Source organism: Myodes glareolus, chromosome 12 (assembly GCF_982192425.1).
Source record: "Myodes glareolus chromosome 12, mMyoGla1.1, whole genome shotgun sequence".
In the NCBI taxonomy this organism is placed as follows: domain Eukaryota; kingdom Metazoa; phylum Chordata; class Mammalia; order Rodentia; family Cricetidae; genus Myodes; species Myodes glareolus.
The window spans coordinates 47,839,690-47,858,449 of record NC_142037.1 but is presented as its reverse complement, the minus strand read 5'-3'; the positions used below and the strand labels follow the sequence as shown (position 1 = coordinate 47,858,449).

Below are 18,760 nucleotides of genomic sequence, written 5' to 3'. Positions count from 1 at the left end.
TGTATAACACCAATGATAAATGGTATTTCAAGTTTTATATTAGTCAAATACCTAAAATCTTAATGGTAATGGTGACAATTTAAACTAAGAACAGAATTCTTTCAGACATGAAAATTGTTAGTGAAGAAATGATTTTTAAGCAAAATTATTTCCATTGTTCCTGATGTAAAGTTTGCAATTTCTTTTCTCCACATTATAAATATTTTCATTTGTGCAATATTAAATCATACTTTTTATGAAAACTTTATGATTTGTGCATAATCCTAACCAATGCTAAGGTAAATTGAATATGTGTATAGAATCAACTCAGTCCGGAGTCTAGTCTTTAATTTTAAAGCTGAATTCCGACTCCCTGAATCAAATGGAAAACAAATAGTTGAACAAACTAGAAAAGCTTTTTTTTTTTTAAAAAAAAATAATACAATTAAGGAATTGAATGTCTTGGGAAGGAAAAAATAGGAACACCATCATAATTCATGAAACTCATTATGGACAAGCAATAGAAATAGTGATATCAGAAAAATGCATTGCTTTTTTGATATAATTAGTGACTAGCATTGATTCATTTAATATGATGTAAGTTGACTATAATAAATCAGTTGACCCCAGGTCTCAAATATCTTACTAATATGCTAATTGAAATTGGCTTAGATATGAGCACTGTTGTGGGGACTGAAAATGACTAACAGACCATAAAGAGAAGCTAACTGTAAATGGCAATGCATGAAAAAGAAGTGAGCAGTGTTTCCTTCTTAGAAAAATTAACATCTTTATGATACAATGCAAATTGCAGCTTTAACAGTGTGAAGTATAATTGAGGTTTTCCAAGGAAATAAACAAAGCCAAATTACTTCAAATATTCTTTACATCATTTAATTATTGCTCAATTTGTTTTTGTATGTTTAAGAAGAAATGCCGTGATTATAACATAATATCAGAAAATATTTTTAAGGTAGTTAGAATAAAAAGATGGCACATATGGTTTTACTTTTTCTATAGCAGTGAACCTTCCTGCAAAGGTTAGGCTTGTGTATTTATGGTTTAGAAGATATTTTCCTTAAGTGGCTTTTCTTTTGCAAGTCAAAGTGTCAATGCCTTAGAATAAAGGGGTTATTTAAACTGTCAAATTTCTGCACCTGGGATTGTTTTCATTAAATTTACTTTTACATCTGAATTGCAGTTGCTGCCATATCTTCTGGTTATATAGCCTGGACTTAATGTTTATTGGCTACTTTGATAAACATGCCAAAAATTGCTTGGAAAGGAAATGAGGAGGCAACCTCTGCATTCTTGAAGCTGTACATACCGTGGGAAACTCTTTCTTTAATAAATCTGTCCTTGAAACCTCTCCTGCAAGGTAAAATCAAAAAAAAAAGTTTAAAAGCAAAGAACGAATTTAAGAAAGAAAAGTAAATAAGGAAAAAAAAATCGCATCATGGCCGCTGTAGTGTGACTCAGTGTGTCACACAGTACACCCTTTAACCCATGCATCATTACTTGCAAGTGTTCGTTGCAAAGCATTGGTTTAATTTGACATAACCGATGTCTGTTACACCATTGACACTGGTCCCTCACTGGAACTACTCTTGGATATCCTATCATTGTCCTGTGTCACAGAGATCTTTCTTTACCTTTGCATCTGAAGGACCAGGCCCTTCACATGCTCCAGCAGATAATAGATGGGGTAAGCCACCAGATCTCCCTCATTCTCTTCACAAGGGTGAGCTCTCCAGCCCCTCACCAGCTTACCCTATGAATTAAGCAGTAAAGAGCAAGGCCAGTTCTCCTGCTCACGGTCTCTAGGGGCTAGTTCACCCACACCTGTGCCACCAAGCCCATTTCTACTGTGTTGCCCAGGTGAGGTGCAGGGGTCACTCTTCCGAGTGCTGCAGTTGGTGAGAGGCAGGGACAACTCTCGGTCTTGTGACATAAATACCAATATATGGGAAAGGGGGAGGCGCCTCTAACCCACCTGCATCCACATAGTAGAGGAGTACTGAAGCCAACTCTCCAGTACTCATGCCCTTGGGGCAGGCTTACCCGAGCCCCCACCAACAGAGTCAGTTCTACTGTGCTGCCAAGGCAAGGTGCAAGGGCCGCTCTCCTGAGTGAGGCAGTCAGTTAGGTATCTGGTCAGCTTTGCTGTTCTCAGGATCTCAGGGTCAGCTCTCTGACTTGCCTCAGGCAAGGACGTGGGGGGGAGGAGTGAGGGGTGAGGGCATCTCTTTCTCACTCACACCACCTTGTGGTAGATGAGAGGCATCACCCGATCTCCCATGTTTACATTCTGAGGACCTACATCAGCGCCCATTGTGCCATGTGAAGTGTAAAAGCAACTCTTCCAAGGCCTGCACTGGATGAGTTTGTGGATCAGCTCTCGAGCCTGTGGCAAGGTATGAAAAGGGAATCTTTCCCTTGCTCTTGCCACCACATGGCAAATGAGCGGGGTGAGATCAGCTCTCTCCCTCTTAGACCTTCATCGCCATCTCAATTCTCCTATCAACAGTGTTAGCTTTGTTCTTCTGCCCAGTTGAGGTGTAGGGCCAGCTCTATGGAGTGTAGCCGGTGGTAAGGGGCAGAGCCGGCTTTCACAAACCTTGCAGCCATTGGGGAGTAGGGAGAATTCCATGCAACTCTATCTGGGAGAAAAAAGGGCAGATTTGTAGAGAAGCGATGTAGCCCTGCTGGATTGCCGGTAAGCCACAACCACGTGCCGATGCACAGATTAACGGAAATGGGTTAAATTAAAATTTAAGAGTTAGTCAATAAAAATCTATAGCTAATGGAACAAGCAGTGATTTAGTTAATAGAGTTTATATGTGATTATTTTGGTTCTGGGCAGCCAGGAAAACCACACGGCCTCTTCCTCATGCCATCAGATAAAAAATCTTACCAATGGATCAGATGTCATGCAAGCCATCCAACAAAGATTAAAAAAATAAAAAATCAGCACTTATGCCTATAATCATTCCAAACCTAGATATCTAACTGCCAGTGTGACAACAGGCAGGGCAATATGGTACCAGCAGAACCCACCTAAACTATGATGGCATGATATCAATATACCAACACACATGAAGCACAAGAAAATGAACTCAAAACCAACTTCATGAGGATGACAGATGTCCTTAAAGAGGAAAAAAATCCTTAAAGAAAATGAGGAAGAGATAACACGAAAATTGGAAGAAATCAACAAATACCTTAAAGAATGCCAAGAAAACCAAGGGAAAGAAAACAAAACAAAACAAAAAAACAAACAAACAAAAAAAAAACAAAAAAAAAGCAAGCAGGTGAAAGAAACTGTTCAAGACCTGGAAATGAAAATAGAATTAATAAAGAAAACACAAACTGAGGAAATTCTGATTATGCAAACTCTGGGTAAACCAATAGGAACTGCAAATTCTAGCATCACCAACAAAGCACATGAAAAGAGGAGAGAATCTCTGGTACTGAAGATAAAGTAGAAAAAATTGATTCATCATTCAAAGACAATTTTAAATTTAAAAAGTTCCTAATACAAAATATCCAGGAAATCCAGAATACTGTGAAAAAAGGCCAAATCTAGGACTATTAGGAATAAAAAAATAGAAGAATCCCAGCTCAAAAACCCAGAAAATATATTTAACAAAATCATAGTAAAATATCTTCTGAACCTATAGAAAACATGCCTATAAAGGTACAAGAAGCTTATAAAACATCACATAGATTGGACAAGAAAAGAAAGTTTCCCCTTCACATAACCATCAAAACAGTCAACACACAGAACAAAAACAATATTAAAGGATCCAAGAGGGGAAAAGCCAGTAACATATAAAGGCAAACCTACAAGAATTGCTTCCAATTTCTCAACAGAAACTCTAAATCAAGAAGGACCTGTAAAGTCTTGGAAATTATAGAGAGCTACAGATGACAACCAAGCTTACTATACCCAGCAAAACATTCAATCATCATAGAATAAAAAAAAAGATATTTCATGACAAAGTCAAATTTAAATGAAATCCATGCATAAACCCAACCCTACCGTAGGTATTAGAAGGAAAACTCAACAAGATAGATAATAATCTCATATGAAAAAAATTCAAAGAAGGGAAACACACACACACACACACACACAGATATATACTACTACCACCACCAACAGCAACAACAAAGTAACTGGAACTAATAATCATTGATCATCTATATATCTCAATATCAATGGACTCACTTCACCAAAAAGAAGACAGAAGTTAAAAGAATGTATATATAAATAGTATTTATCCTTCTGTTTCCTACAAGAAACACACCTCAACATCAAAGACAGATGTTACCTCAGAGTAAAGGTTTGGAAAAATATTTTTTAACCAAATTGATCCAAGAAGAAAACTGTTAGTTATTCTAACAATCAACAAAACGGGGTTCAAACTAAAATAAATCAAAGTAGATGGAGGACATTTAGTACTCAGCAAAGAAAAATCCATAAAGATGACATATCTATTCCTAATATATGTCATAAACTTAAGGACACCAATGTTTGTAAAAGAAAAATTTTTAAAGTATAGATTACACATGGACCCTTACACATAAACAGTAGCAGCTTTCAATACTCCACTCCCACCAAAGGATAGGTCATCCATACAAATACCAAACAAAACAATGTAACTAAAAGATGTCAAGAATCAAATGGACCTAATAGAAGTCTGCAGAACGTTCCACAAAATATGAAAGAATAAATGGATCATGAAAGAACCTCATGGAACATTCTACAAAAGTTGACCATATACTGGGTTGTAAAGCAAGTCTCAACAGAGACCAAAAAATGAAATATTCCACTGTATCAATCAGAGAACCATGGAATAAAGCTGAATATAACAAGGACAGAAACAACAACAACAACAAAAAAAATCCTAAAAGCTCATGGAAACTGACCAAATTAACTACTATGTCATGAGAGAAATAAAGAAAGAGATAAAAGCCCTCCAGGAATTCAATGAAAATTAAAGTAAAACATAACTAAACTTATAGGACACAATGAAAATAGTTCAAAGAGGAAAGTATTTAGTACTAAGTGTTTCTATAAAGAAATTGCAGAGATCTCATACTAGCAACTTAACAGTACATCTAAGAACTCAAGAAAAAAAAAGCAAACATACCTAAGAGAACTAGATAACAGAAAACTATCAAACCGAGGGCTTAAATCAATAAAATAGAAACTAGAGACACTGAAAAAAAATCAATAAAACAGAGTTGGTTCTTTGAGAAAATCAGCAAGACAGATAAATTAACTAAAAGACACGGAGAGAGCATGCAAATTAATAATATCAGATGATAAAATGGAGTCAAAACAACAGATAACTAGGAAATTCAAAGAATCAATAAATCATACTTCAAAAATCTGTATTCCAAAAAGCTGGAAAATCTAGAAACAAAGGACTATTTTCTTGATAGTTATTTTATTCTGACAGTATAAGAGAATGAAAATAAGAATAAAACAATTTTTTATCAATTCAATCAAGAGAATAATATAGCTAGTCTTGCTGGCCACCCCTTCAAGGACTTTGCTTTCTGAAACTAGAATTGCAAAAAAGTCCTCACACTCTCTTGCCTTTTATATGTGTCTATGGATCTGATCTGAAGATTTCTTGCTAGCTTGAATTCAAGAAGGTAAATAGCAAAAATAAAGAAAAAACAGAAAAAGAGAAGGCAGGCAGGTAGGTTGGGAAAAAAAAGGGAATTAAGTTATTTGAGCTCATTTTCAAAGTAATTTTTTATATCAAGTGTCAATAATAAATAATGTAATATACCTTGTTTTCTCTCTTGATATATATTAATATATTCTTTTGATATGCACATTATATATATTTTATTACTATATTACATACAGGGAGTGTGTATATCTAAGTGTTTGTATCTATAGACCATTTAGTATAACCAAAAGTAAAATGATGCTGGCAAATGATGAAGTGTATAATCTGCATTTTGACAGGACTGTCTATATAGCTGATGCAAAAGATATGAAAACATTCTTGAGAGTACTTTCCTTGTGAGACCTAATTCATGAAGAACTGAGCTGATTAGTAAGGAACATAATATTCCTTTTTTTTTAGCACTTTCATGTTCTTAGTCTTCTGGACAATAACCTTGAAAATCTGACCATTTCTGAGACTGAAAAACCTAAGTATATTTCTAATTTTAAAAGTCTAAGAATATTGAGTACTCATTTGTTATAAATACTCATTATCTTTTCTTATTTTTAAATCAGTTTGAATTAAATAAAATCATATCACTTTTCTCCTTCCTTTTTCTCCCCAAACTCCTCATATGTACCTCTCTCACAACTTCTTAAACTGGTTGTCCTTGACTTTATTATAATTACATTTATATTATATGTAAACAAGTACAAAGATATACAAATATGACCTGATGAGTCTTTTTATTGCTTGTGTATATTTGGTTTCAGGAGTGACTATTTTGTATTGACTAACCAATTAGAAGGTTTATCACTAAGTCTAAAATGAGGTATCTGTCTTTAAAATGATTTTATACAAGTTTTCAGAAGTTCTGCTTTTCAAAATGATTTGATATCATCAGTTAAGCTTTTTAGTTGAAATGTTTTACAGGTGGGTGGTAGTGGTGCACACCTTTAATCCCAACACTTGAGAGGCAGAGGCATTCAGATCTATGAGAGTTCGAGGCCTATTCTACAGAGATTTCTCTAAGACAAGCTCCAAAACTACACAGAAAAATTCTGACTTGAAATGTCAAAAACAAAAGTTTTTCTGATTATGTTTTATTTACCTTGGGAAAATAGCAACAGATACGTTGCTCATTAAAAGCACTGATATAAACCTTATATAATTGGAGGTGAATTTAATAAGTAACTAAGAAAACACAAACTTAAACTAATGATCAAACCATTTATGAAAAAATACATTTCAAAATATGAATCATATGTTTTTATTCTGACAGTATAAGATGAGTGAAAATAATGTGCATAAAACTATAAATATGTATAACTGATACACTGCTTGTCTTAGAGTATTTATTCAACTGATGAGGACTCTGAGAGAATGAGGATTGTGTTTCTTCTCTATATTTTTTTTTTGCTGAATTTTGCTGAATTTTTTGCTAATTTTGAATGAGACATGACACTCATATTCCCTAGAGGATAATGTGAGTCATTGAAAACTTAATTAATTTGAAAATTATATTAAATAAAAAGAATGTCACAAACATTTGTGAGACATCGTGTACTCTATTCTCTATTTCAAATTTCAGTAAGCAATTCCTTTGGTAATTTTGAATCTTTTCTATGAAATATTACTTTTTTGTTTTTATTTCCTCACTTGTTTTTTATTTTATTTTTAAAAAAGAAAACAAACTATTTGTATCATTTTTACATACCAATTTACGTTCCACTCCCTCCCCTCCTCCCATTACTTCCACATCCTCTGCCGCCTATTCACTAACCGCTCCCCAGAGAGGGCAAGACACATTGCTCCAAGAAAGAACCCAGGCCCTCCCCCAGTATATCCAGGCTGAGTAAGGTACACATCCAAAGAAAATGACATACAAAAAGTCTGTACAAAAAGCAGGGACAAATCCTAGTATCAGTGGCCCCACAGTCTACCCCAGTCATACAACTGTCATCCACATTCAGAGGATCTAGCTTGGTCCTATGCTGGTTCCTTTCCTGTCTTGCCAGAGTTGGTTAGATACTATTATATCAGGTAAGTTGTTTCAGTGGGTGTCCCCATCATGTTCTTGACTTCTTTTGCATATTTTCCCACTCTTCAACTAGAATTTTGTTGTTCTAGTTGAATATCTGTGAATATCTGGCCCTATCTCCACCAGTTGCTGGATGAAGGTTTTATGGTGACATTTATGATAGTCATAAATCTGACTACAGGGCAAGGCCAGTTCAGGTACCACCTCCATTAATGCTTAGGGTCTTAGCTGGGGTCATCCTTGTGGATTCCTAGGAATTTCTCTAGTACTAGGTTTCTTGCTAGCCCTATACTGGCTCCCTCAATCAAAATATCACTTCCCTTGCTCTCTTCTCTGTTCTACCTCCATCTCGACTATCCCATTTCCTTCAAGTTCTCCTCCCTCTCCTCTTTTATCCTCCTCCTCCTTTTCTCTCCTCCCTGCTCCCCCCACCTCCATGCTCCCAATTTTGTGAGGAGATTGTCTCTATTTCCCCTTCCCAGGGGTATCTACAGAACCTGGAAATAACCTAGATGAATGGATAAAGATAATGTGGTACATTTACACAATGGAGTACTACTCAGCAGTAATACATACATACATACATACATGCATACATACATACATACATACATACATACATACATACATACATACAAATGGTGTCTTGAAATTTGCATGCAAATGGATGGAACTAGAAAAAAAATCGTCTTGAATGAAGTAATTCAGACCTAGCAGGATGATCATGGTATGTACTCACTCATAAGTAAATACTAGCTGTAATCAAGGGATAATAACCCTAAAGAAGCTAATTAGTAAGATAAACCCTAAGAGGAATAATACTCCGATAGAATAGTAGTTTATGCACATTATTCTAAAGTTACCATTTATGAAAGACTTCAATTTTCTTTCATTATGTCACTTACTTCAATCTTAGTAAAGATCCTGATTAAAAGAATTCATATTAAAAGAAAATGTATGATCAGAAAATATACAAATAAAAGATCAAGATATCATAGCAATATTTTTAGTTTTATAATTAGGAAATTGTTATAGATTGCCATAATATAGTTTCCATCTTAATTTATATTTTGTTTAACTACACAAATTGAAACATTAGAGGAAGTCTGAAAAAGTGTTTTGCATTATAATAAATATTAGGCTAATAGAATGTTTTATTGTCTTGACCTTTATACAAATAGAGATTAAATTATTTTTAAGAGATAATTATCACTGTCACTTCTCCATATGTATTAGCTGTATGATTTATTCATGTAGAGGTCTCTCTTGGAGGATCAGAATAAGCATACAAACTCCTAAGGAGTCTTATGTAAGTTCCACTCATCATTGAGATGATCTGTGAACGTTTTATAGAAGAAAGTCTACTTTTAACTCTATCCTTCTGAAAGACTGACAATGGAAAAGAACAGGAAAAATCTTGATTTTTATTCTTCATTATATCAGCTAATCTTTCCATAGAGAAGGCAAGCATATATTTTACCAGCTTGAGATGTTTCTATATATTTTATCATAAACTCTTCAAAATATTAACACTCTTTGGCATTTCAATATTTTTTTCACAATTTAGTCATAAATGAATGTATAACAGTATATATTTTACTTCAAATGCCAAGCTGCAATAAAGTATATCATACATTAGCATAGGTACATGAGTGTGTTTTCTCACAGCTTCACATGTAAGTTAAGCCACACAATAAAATATGGATGTCACCACATAATACAACATGTATCCTGACCTCATCTTTCTAGTTCCAACTAGAAAGCTACGCCTAACTATGTAGGGATGCAATGGTTCTTGTGCCTGTACTGTGGACTATCATACAGGAGCTGAAAGAGCAGGATGGATACCTTTTGATCACCAAGTACACTGTTTTGATCCTGTGCAAAAGGAATGAAATAAACAATAACCAATAAACAAACAAAGCAATCTATAAAAAACTACTATAAAACTCAAACGTTTCCATAAAACATTGTAATATTTTGACATTTGAGATGGCTGGATTTGGAAAAAAGCCCTTCCTCATGGTTAGAGTTAGGGTCAAGTCCTTTCTCTCCCTTTATTATATCTCTAGAAGGACAACACATAGCTTGCCTTCCTTTACAGAACCCTCCAGTTCCAATAACAATTGTTAAAGACCTGTGTAGTGAATGCTCTTAAGATGTGAAAATAAGAACATTTGTACGAGCGCAAAAATGGATCCTGCTATGTTTTCTTCACATGAAATCCAACACAAGAGAAGAGATGAGAGTTCTCGAATCTGCATTGATTAAAAGTGAGAAGACAGGGAATACCCTTTATTGAGGACTGGGCATATGGCTCATTGGCAGAACACAAGCTTAACATGTGAGAGACACAGTTCAATTCCCATAGAAAGCTGTTACAGAGAAACCTTTTCTTGCAAATAAAAATATGTCCATACTTTTGTGGTGCGGGAGAATTATCTCTATTCTGTCAATCATATTTTAATAAAACGCTGATTGGCCAGGCAGGCAGTATAGGCAGGAAAGCCAGACAGGAAGTAGAGGTGGAGAAAAGAGACTGGGAGTATTCTAGGAAGTTCCCTCTGCCACTTCTGCACAGACCACCGAAGAGGCAATATGTAAGATGACAGCTGAAAAAGGTACCAAGCCACATGGCTAACATAGATCAGAATAATGGGTTAATATAAGCTATAAGAGTTAACAAGTAGCCTGACCTAATGGGCCAATCAGTTTATAACCTTATGGAGTCCTGTGTGTGATTTCTCTTTGGGATTTGCCAGTTGTGGGGTACTGGGCAGGACACAAACCCCAACAAGCCGGCCCCCTCATGTTACACTTTTGTATTTGGAGAAGGCAGGATGAGGGGTGGGTGAGAAATCTGTGATTGTAATATAAAATGAACTTAAAAATATAAATTCTTTGCCAGCCACATTCATAGTGTCTTGCTTGATCACATGCTCCATCACTCCCAGTCCAGCTGGCTTTGGTGAGCTCCCATTAGACCAGTCACATTAGATCGTCAGAGTGGGTGAGTCTGACTGAGAAACCAAGGACAATGACACTGGGTTTTGATTCTACTGCATGGACTGACTTTGTGGGAGCCTGATTTGTTTGGATGCCCACTTTTATAGACCTGAAGGGAGGGTGGAGGACCTTGGACTTCCCACAGAGTGGGGAACCCTTACTGCTTTTAGCACTAGAGAGGGAGGGAGGTGGGGAGGGGGAGAGAAAAGGGATGTGGGGAGGAGGTGGAAATTGTTAATTAATAAATAAATAAATTTTATATCCTGAATCTATAGTTCAGGATGCTATAGAAACTAAGAATATATATATTCACACACACACACACACACACACACACACACACACACACACATATATATATATATATATATATATAAAATTTCCCTTTGTTTATGACTAGAATCTGCTAATGAGAGAGTACATACCATATTTGTTTTTTGGGATTTGGGTTACCTCACTCAGGATAATGTTTTCTAATTACATCCATTTCATGCAAAATTCAAGATGTCATTGTTTTTTTACTGCTGAGTAGCACTCTAATGTGTAGATGTGCCACACTTTTTTATCCATTCTTCAGTTGAGGGGTATCTAGGTTGTTTCCAGGTTCTGGGTATTACAAATATTGCTGCTATGAACATATTTGAACAAATACTCTTGTAGTATGATTGAGCATCTTTTGCATATATTCCCAAGAGTGAAATTGCTAGATCCTGAGGTAGGTTGATTCCCAGTTTTCTGAGAAACTGCCACACTGATTTTCAAAGTGGTTGCACAAGTTTGCATTCCCACCAGCAATGGATGAGTGTTCCCCTTGCTCTACAACCTCTCCAGCATAAGCTATCATTAGTGTTTTTGATCTTCTGACAGGTGTAAGATGGTATCTCAAAGTTGTTTTGATTTGCATTTTCCTAATAGCTAAGGATGAAGAACATGTCCTTAAGTATCTCTTGGCCATTTGAAATTCTTCTGATGATAATTCTCTGTTTAGTTCAGTACACCACTTTTTAATTGGGTGATTTAGAATTTTATGGTCTAATTTCTTGAGTTTTTTATATATTTTGGAGATCTGTCCTTTGTCTGATGAGGGGTTGGTGAAGATTTTTTCCCATTCAGTAGGCTGACATTTTATCTTATTGACTGTGTCCTTTGCTTTACAGAAGCTTCCCTGTTTCAGGAGGTCCCATTAATTTATTGATGCTCTTATTGTCTGTGCTACTGGGGTTATATTTCGGAAGTGGTCTCCTGTGCACATACATTGAAGGTTACTTTCAACTTTCTCCTCTTTCAGGTTTAGTGTGATCAGATTTATATTGAAGACTTTATTTTATTTATTTTTTTATTTTTTATTAAAAACTTCCACCTCCTCCCCTCCTCCCACTTCCCTCCCTTCCCCTCCCTCCACTCTCCCTCCCCCTCCTTCTCCAAGCCAAAGAGCAGTCAAGGTTCCCTACCCTATGGGAAGTCTAAGGTCCTCCCTGCTCCCCCCAGGTCCAGGAAGGTGAGTATCAGGTCTTTAATCCATTTGGACTTGAGTTTTGTGCATGGCGACAGATGTAGTCAGACTGTTGATTATCTTAATATCACGATTGAATGAACCTTCGTCCAACAACAGATGGGAACAGAGACAAGGAGCCATATCGGAGCACAGGACTGAGCTCCCAAGATCCAGTTGAAGAGTGGAAGGAGTGAGAGTATGAGCAAGGAATTCAAGACCATGAGGGGCTCATCCACTGAGACAGTTTGCTTGAGCTATATTGTAGCTCACCAACTCCAACTGGACTGGGAGTGAATGAGCATGGGAACAATCAAGCCCTGCTGAAGGGGGTTGACAACTGGGACAGAATGAGGGACCATCTGTTGTGTCTTTACTTGCATATATTGGCTTCATGGGATCCCATTCTCTTTGGATGGAAATCTTGCTCAACCTAGATGTAGTAAGAAGGGCCTTGGACTTTCCACAGGGTGGTGTACATGACACTCCCTTAGGGTTGTAGGGGTTGAGGGAAGGGTCTGTGGTGGGAAAGAAAGGGATCTGGGAGGAGGGGAAAGAGTAGGAAGTTGGATTGGTATTTTTTTGTGTTATAATAATAATAAAAAACAGAACCAATAATAAAAAACAGAAACAATGAGAATTAAAAATGAAAGAAAGAAAGAAGAAGGAATATCCTTCATTAATGGGGGTCTCAAAGATGTATGCCAGTTTTAATTCACTGCTACATAGTATCTTTTACAGATTCTACTATCTCATTCTGTATGAAACTGGCATCTATGTGACATAAAATTACTCTTGTGTTTTAGGTCACTGCATTTAGCTCCAGCACCCTTGTTATAATAAAAATTTTTGTTATATAAATTTTAGGGATGCATTATACTTGGGTGGTATATACTAAGTAAGATTAATTTCATAGAAAGCTCCTCATGGATTTGAACTGAAAATTTCCCCTTTTCTTTCTCTAAAACTTCCCCTACATCCTTTTCCTTCAGCTTTCTTTCAAATTCATAACCTCTTATTTATAATTTGTGTTGCCATATATATGTTTATGTATATATATATGTATATGTATATGCTTACATACATATAAATATAATGCACATGCATGTGTACTGACTAGCTTTGTGTAGCAACTTGACAATAACTAGAATCCTCAGAGAGAAAGGAGCCTCAGTTGAGAAAATGCTTCCATGAGAGCAACTGTAAGGCATTTCTGAATTTGTGATCAGTGGGAAGGGCCTAGGTCATTGTGGGTGGTACCATCAATGGCCTGGTGGTCCTGGGTTCTATAAGAAAACAGGCTGTACAAACTACAAAAAGCAAGCTAGTATGCAGCTTCCCTACTTGCCCTCTGCATCAGCTCCTGCCTACAATTTCAGCCTTGTTTGAGTTCCTGTTGTGAGTTCCTTCAATGATGGACTATGAACTTGAAGTGTAAGTCAAATAAAGCCTTTTCTACACAATATGATTTTGGTCAGGTTGTTTCATCACAGTAATAGAAACCCTAACTAAAACCTTGTGCATGTGATTGTATGTGTGTGTGATCATAAATATATCACACACATACACACACACACACACACACAAGATTGTACAGAAGCATATACATATATGTGAATCTATATAAGAAAATCTATATAAGGAAAAACATAAAAATACATATTTAGCCTAAACTTTCCATAAAATATTACTTTAATATATAGGTTCTCAGTGATGATTCCTTGGTATTGAATAACTAATCTGAATTTTTTTCCCTTGGAGAAGACCATTGCTTCAAATCTCAGCATTTCTTAGTTGACTGTTGTTCTTAGCATAGGGTTTATGCACCATGAAATATCTCTATTTAATGTTAGCATGTCTATTACATGTGTCCTTGTTCAGCTCTTGTTAGGCATCCATGTTGGTGAGAATTTATATGTGTACATTCTCTGACATCTAGAGGATGGTATCTAAAACATACTTTCTGCTCCTCTTGTTCATATGAGTCTTCCACTACCTCTTCCCCTTTGACTCATAAAACCTAAATATAACTACAGATGTTTCTTGTAAATTTATTTGTTGGACTTGAGCACCAAAGCAACAGTTGTTCTTTGCCTTTTGATTGATGTAGTTTCCACCCAGCTCTCATGCCTGTGAAGCACAATGAAGACCACCATGGTGTGATAACTCTCAGAGCATGCCACCGGCACACAGCCTTCTTCTAATCAACAGGTCTCTAATGGTCTTAAAAACTGTTCAACAAAAAGGAAACCATTACTGGTATGAAAACCTAGCCAATTACTCAGGGTTAGTGAAGTATTAGCAGCTTGAGAATGTTCAAATATCAATGCAATCCACAATTGCTTTCTAGGTCTTTCAGATAAAAATAGATCTCACCCGTCATCAAAGAAACATCCACACTTTTCTCATAAGCAATCATATTTTAATGACCTTAGGAAAACGTGTAGAAGCAGTTATATGAATATATGTTGAATATGTATTTGTGAATGCTTCTTTATGCCAGCTCAAATACATGTGAGTTCTATTTGTATTTGTTATTATCATTTTGTGAGAATAATGAGACACAGCAGTTGTTCAAGGCATCGTCACTGGATTACTGTAAACAAAAGTCGCATACCATGAAACGCATCTCCCTAGGTGAGTGAAATGCTCATCCAGTTAAAACAATCAGTTATTATGACTGTAATTTGTAATGCATTTTAATTAATCTGCATGTATTTCCATTCATGAGACATTAGTTTTGTTCATTGCATGTGATGGAATAAACATTGTAATTACATAGTTATTTAATCACTTAAAATGTTTATTCCTAAAACATCATATAGAATTTTAGAGACTTCTAAATTTATGGATAAAGCACAACTTACCTCTTTATTTCTATATTAAAACAGAAAATATTGGTGACATATTTATATAATTTTTCTTCTTAAATAGAATAAGATCTCTATTTAGGCTTTATTTCCTTATTCATCAGTTAAAATAATTACTATTGTATTACTTCAAATCATTTTGTAAGTGTAAATACAATCTTTCCAAGTTCGGTTCTAAGTACTGATTTTTAGAAAATATATACCACGCTGTTAGATATGTTTGTTCAGATAGCATTCTAGAGATTTGAGTGGGATCATTATGTGTTTGAGGCCACATTAGACTACGTAGAGAGAACTTGGCTTAAATACATAATCACAAATATAGAAAATAATGAAAAATGTTTTTGGGTTATATTTTGTTAATTGTTAACTTACTTGTCATAAAAAAACTGATTGACTAGTAAATTTTAAAGAAGATAAATAATAGATGATATTTTATATTTATTAAGTAGGACATTAATTTCAAATTTGTTCTTTTACAATGATATAAAATAATATGTAGAGTGATCAAAGATATGGAAGAAATAAAAGCAACTAATTGTCAAGATATTATGTCAAGCAAAAGAGTTAAGTGCTATATCAAAATATTTTTAATAATACATGATTTCAGTAAGGTGAAAAAATTGAAAATTAATATTAATATATGTAACATGTCTCTAAAGCAATAAAACTCTACAAAATTGAAGGAGAGGTTAAAAATTCAAGAGATAATTCTTGTTTAAATCCAAATCTACTTCTACCTACTCAGTAAAATTTAACCATAGTACTTTAAAATATCTGTTCATTGGGAATTTGGACATATTGAGAAATTAACCTATTGCCGATGAAAAAGAATATAACATATATTTTAGAATGTTATGTAAATTATCTACCTTAAAAACTTTTATGATTTATGTTTTTCATTCCAGCACATTTAGCTATGAAAACAATGCTTACTTCTTTTTAATATTATCATATATTATATATAATATCACACATAATATTATAGATTTTATATTCATAATATATTTATACTATATATTCATATCATATGCTTATATTAATATAAATACATGCAAATATTTAAAATATATTATATATTCATATTATATAATTTAAACATATTATAAATATATAATACAAAATTATATTATATATTATATGATTTATTATATAATTTAAGCAAAATAATGCATTTGAGTAATTTTTAAAATTTGGATTTGAATTACAGCTTTTGTATATTTGTTTCAATATTTGTGATATTATTTTATAATTTAATGTATAAATTTATTTACATACAAATATAGCATTATCATTGTTTGTAAAAGCATGGGATTTGCTGAAATTTTAAAACTGAACTGTGCTGATCATGCTTTTTACATCTGTTCAATGTGCATTTTGTTTTCAAAGTGATTTAAACTTCTGGTTATTATAACATTCTTTCTCATAAGCCAATTTATCACTTTGGATCTACGTGAATTATTATTTAAAATTTTTACTGATATTGTTTGACACATAATGCAATAATTTTACAAAATAAAAACATACTCATGGTGTCTTATGTTCTAATTTAATATCATATTGTCATTTTTAATCTTTCATGGTAAAGTGGAAATAGTGCCTTAAGCTATGACAGATTTATAGATGATAACATTTAAAATTGACTTGTTTTTATAATAATATTAAGTTTCTGAGTTTTAAAATCATATTTATACAGATCCTCAAGAAATTCAAACCTCATATATGTGGGATTTACAGGGTTTGATTCAGAAGATAAATATTTGTGTTGTTGGAAGAAGTATTTTTTAAAAGTAAATGTTCATCACTAGGGTCCTAATTATCTATATGTGTATGAAAACAAAATTACAGAGTCTATATAACTTCTTTATTTCTAAATAAAGTCAGAGTATTTGAAATCTGGTACATCATCAAGGAATTATTTGTTTGTATATGTAATTTGTAGTTCTTACTCTTATAGACCTAAGGAGATTTTTATTACTCAATTTCATGTGCTCATCTTTGCCAAAAAATTGCCCCTTTAATCCTCTATTTGATGTTTAAAAGTTTATATGAAATTATAGTGTTATAGCACATGGTTATTCAGTGTGACAATTTGATAGCTTTTCTAAAATATATATGTTCTTTAAGTAAAATACTGTATGAAGAAGTGATCTATCACCACAGAATATGCACAGCATACCAGTCTATCTCTCTTGTCTTCCTTTGAGAAATATATAGCATAGAGGTGAGGAAATACCAATAGATCTTTACAGTATGCATTACAGATACATGGAGTTGTATGAAGAATGCAGACTGAACCAGTAATCTTCAGAACCATATACACAAGCTAAACACTAAAGAAGTCTATGAGTCTCCTCGACACTGCCTGAGAGGTGGCTGCCATCTCTTTTGCAACATCATGGCTGTCCCCCGACCTCTGGTGAAGCCCGATATCGTCAGAAAGAGGACCAAGAAATTCATCTGGCACCAGTCAGATCAATATGTCAAGATTAAGCAAAACTGGTGGAAACCCAGAGGTACTGACAACAGGGAGAGGAGAAGATTCAAGGGCCAGATCCTGATGCCCAACATTGGTTACAGGAGCAACAAGAAAACCAAGCACATGCTGCCTAAGGGCTTCTGGAAGTTTCTGGTCCACAACGTCAAGGAGCTGGAGGTGCTGCTGATGTGCTACAAATCTTACTGTGCTGAGATGGCTCACAATGTTTCCCCCAAGAACCGAAAAGCCATCGTAGAAAGAGCAGCACAGAGTCCATCAGAGGACTCCATCAGAGTCACCAATCCCAACGCCAGGCTACGCAGTGAAGAGAATGAGAAGGTGGCTTGCATGCGTATTTTATTTGTATTTAAATAAAACCACAAAAACTGCAAAAAAAGTCTACGAATTCAACAAAGAGAGAAATGGATAAAGATATACCTTTTTCTGTGTCTTGTAAAACCATTAAGAAAACAGAAAAATTGGTTAATAAAAATGACAAAGGAATTAATTTTCTGAATGAAAATTTTCTATTATTTACCAGCTTATTACTTTCACAATAAAATGTATTAATGATTTTTAATTGTTTCATCAATTCTTATTGGGTAAGTATCTATTCCAACAACCTGTTAAAAAATGTTTTATTATGGATTTTTTTCTTAAATATCTAAAGAATCAGCTGACAAAATAAAATGAAGACTATGTTATATAGTCTACAAATATTTTTATTGAAAACTCTTAAAGGAATTTTAAATAATTTTATTGCTTTATTACAATTGAAACATATTACAATATTCTATTTTAATTTTAACCCATTTTTCTTATAGGTATGTATACATGTGTCTTCAAGTTGTGGTAGGTGCTAGGGAGGGCTGGTTTTCTCCTTCTATTATGTGTGTTCCAGGTATTAAACTCAGGTCATCAGACTTAGCAACAAGTTATCATCCCACTGAGCATCTCACAAGACCCAGCCTTTTTTTCATCACATGTTCTCTAAATTTCATTCTCTTTGCTTATGCATTTTTAATAAAACATAAATATTATGCATACTGAGTTTTTTCACACTCCATATTGTCATATTACCATATACTATAAGAAATAAATACATGTATTCACTTAATTTTATAAACATATTTTTAGTATGAACTATTCCTACTTGTATATGATTGTAAGACCACTATCAATTTATCCTAAATAACACAATTAACA

The 18,760-nt window shown here is 34.3% G+C and overlaps 1 pseudogene; it reads left to right on the top strand.

Annotated features, from left to right (window-relative positions):
* The first annotated feature begins 17,443 nt into the window (after positions 1-17,443).
* Positions 17,444-17,929, top strand: LOC125392300 (large ribosomal subunit protein eL32 pseudogene; annotated as a pseudogene).
* The last annotated feature ends 831 nt before the right edge of the window (positions 17,930-18,760 follow it).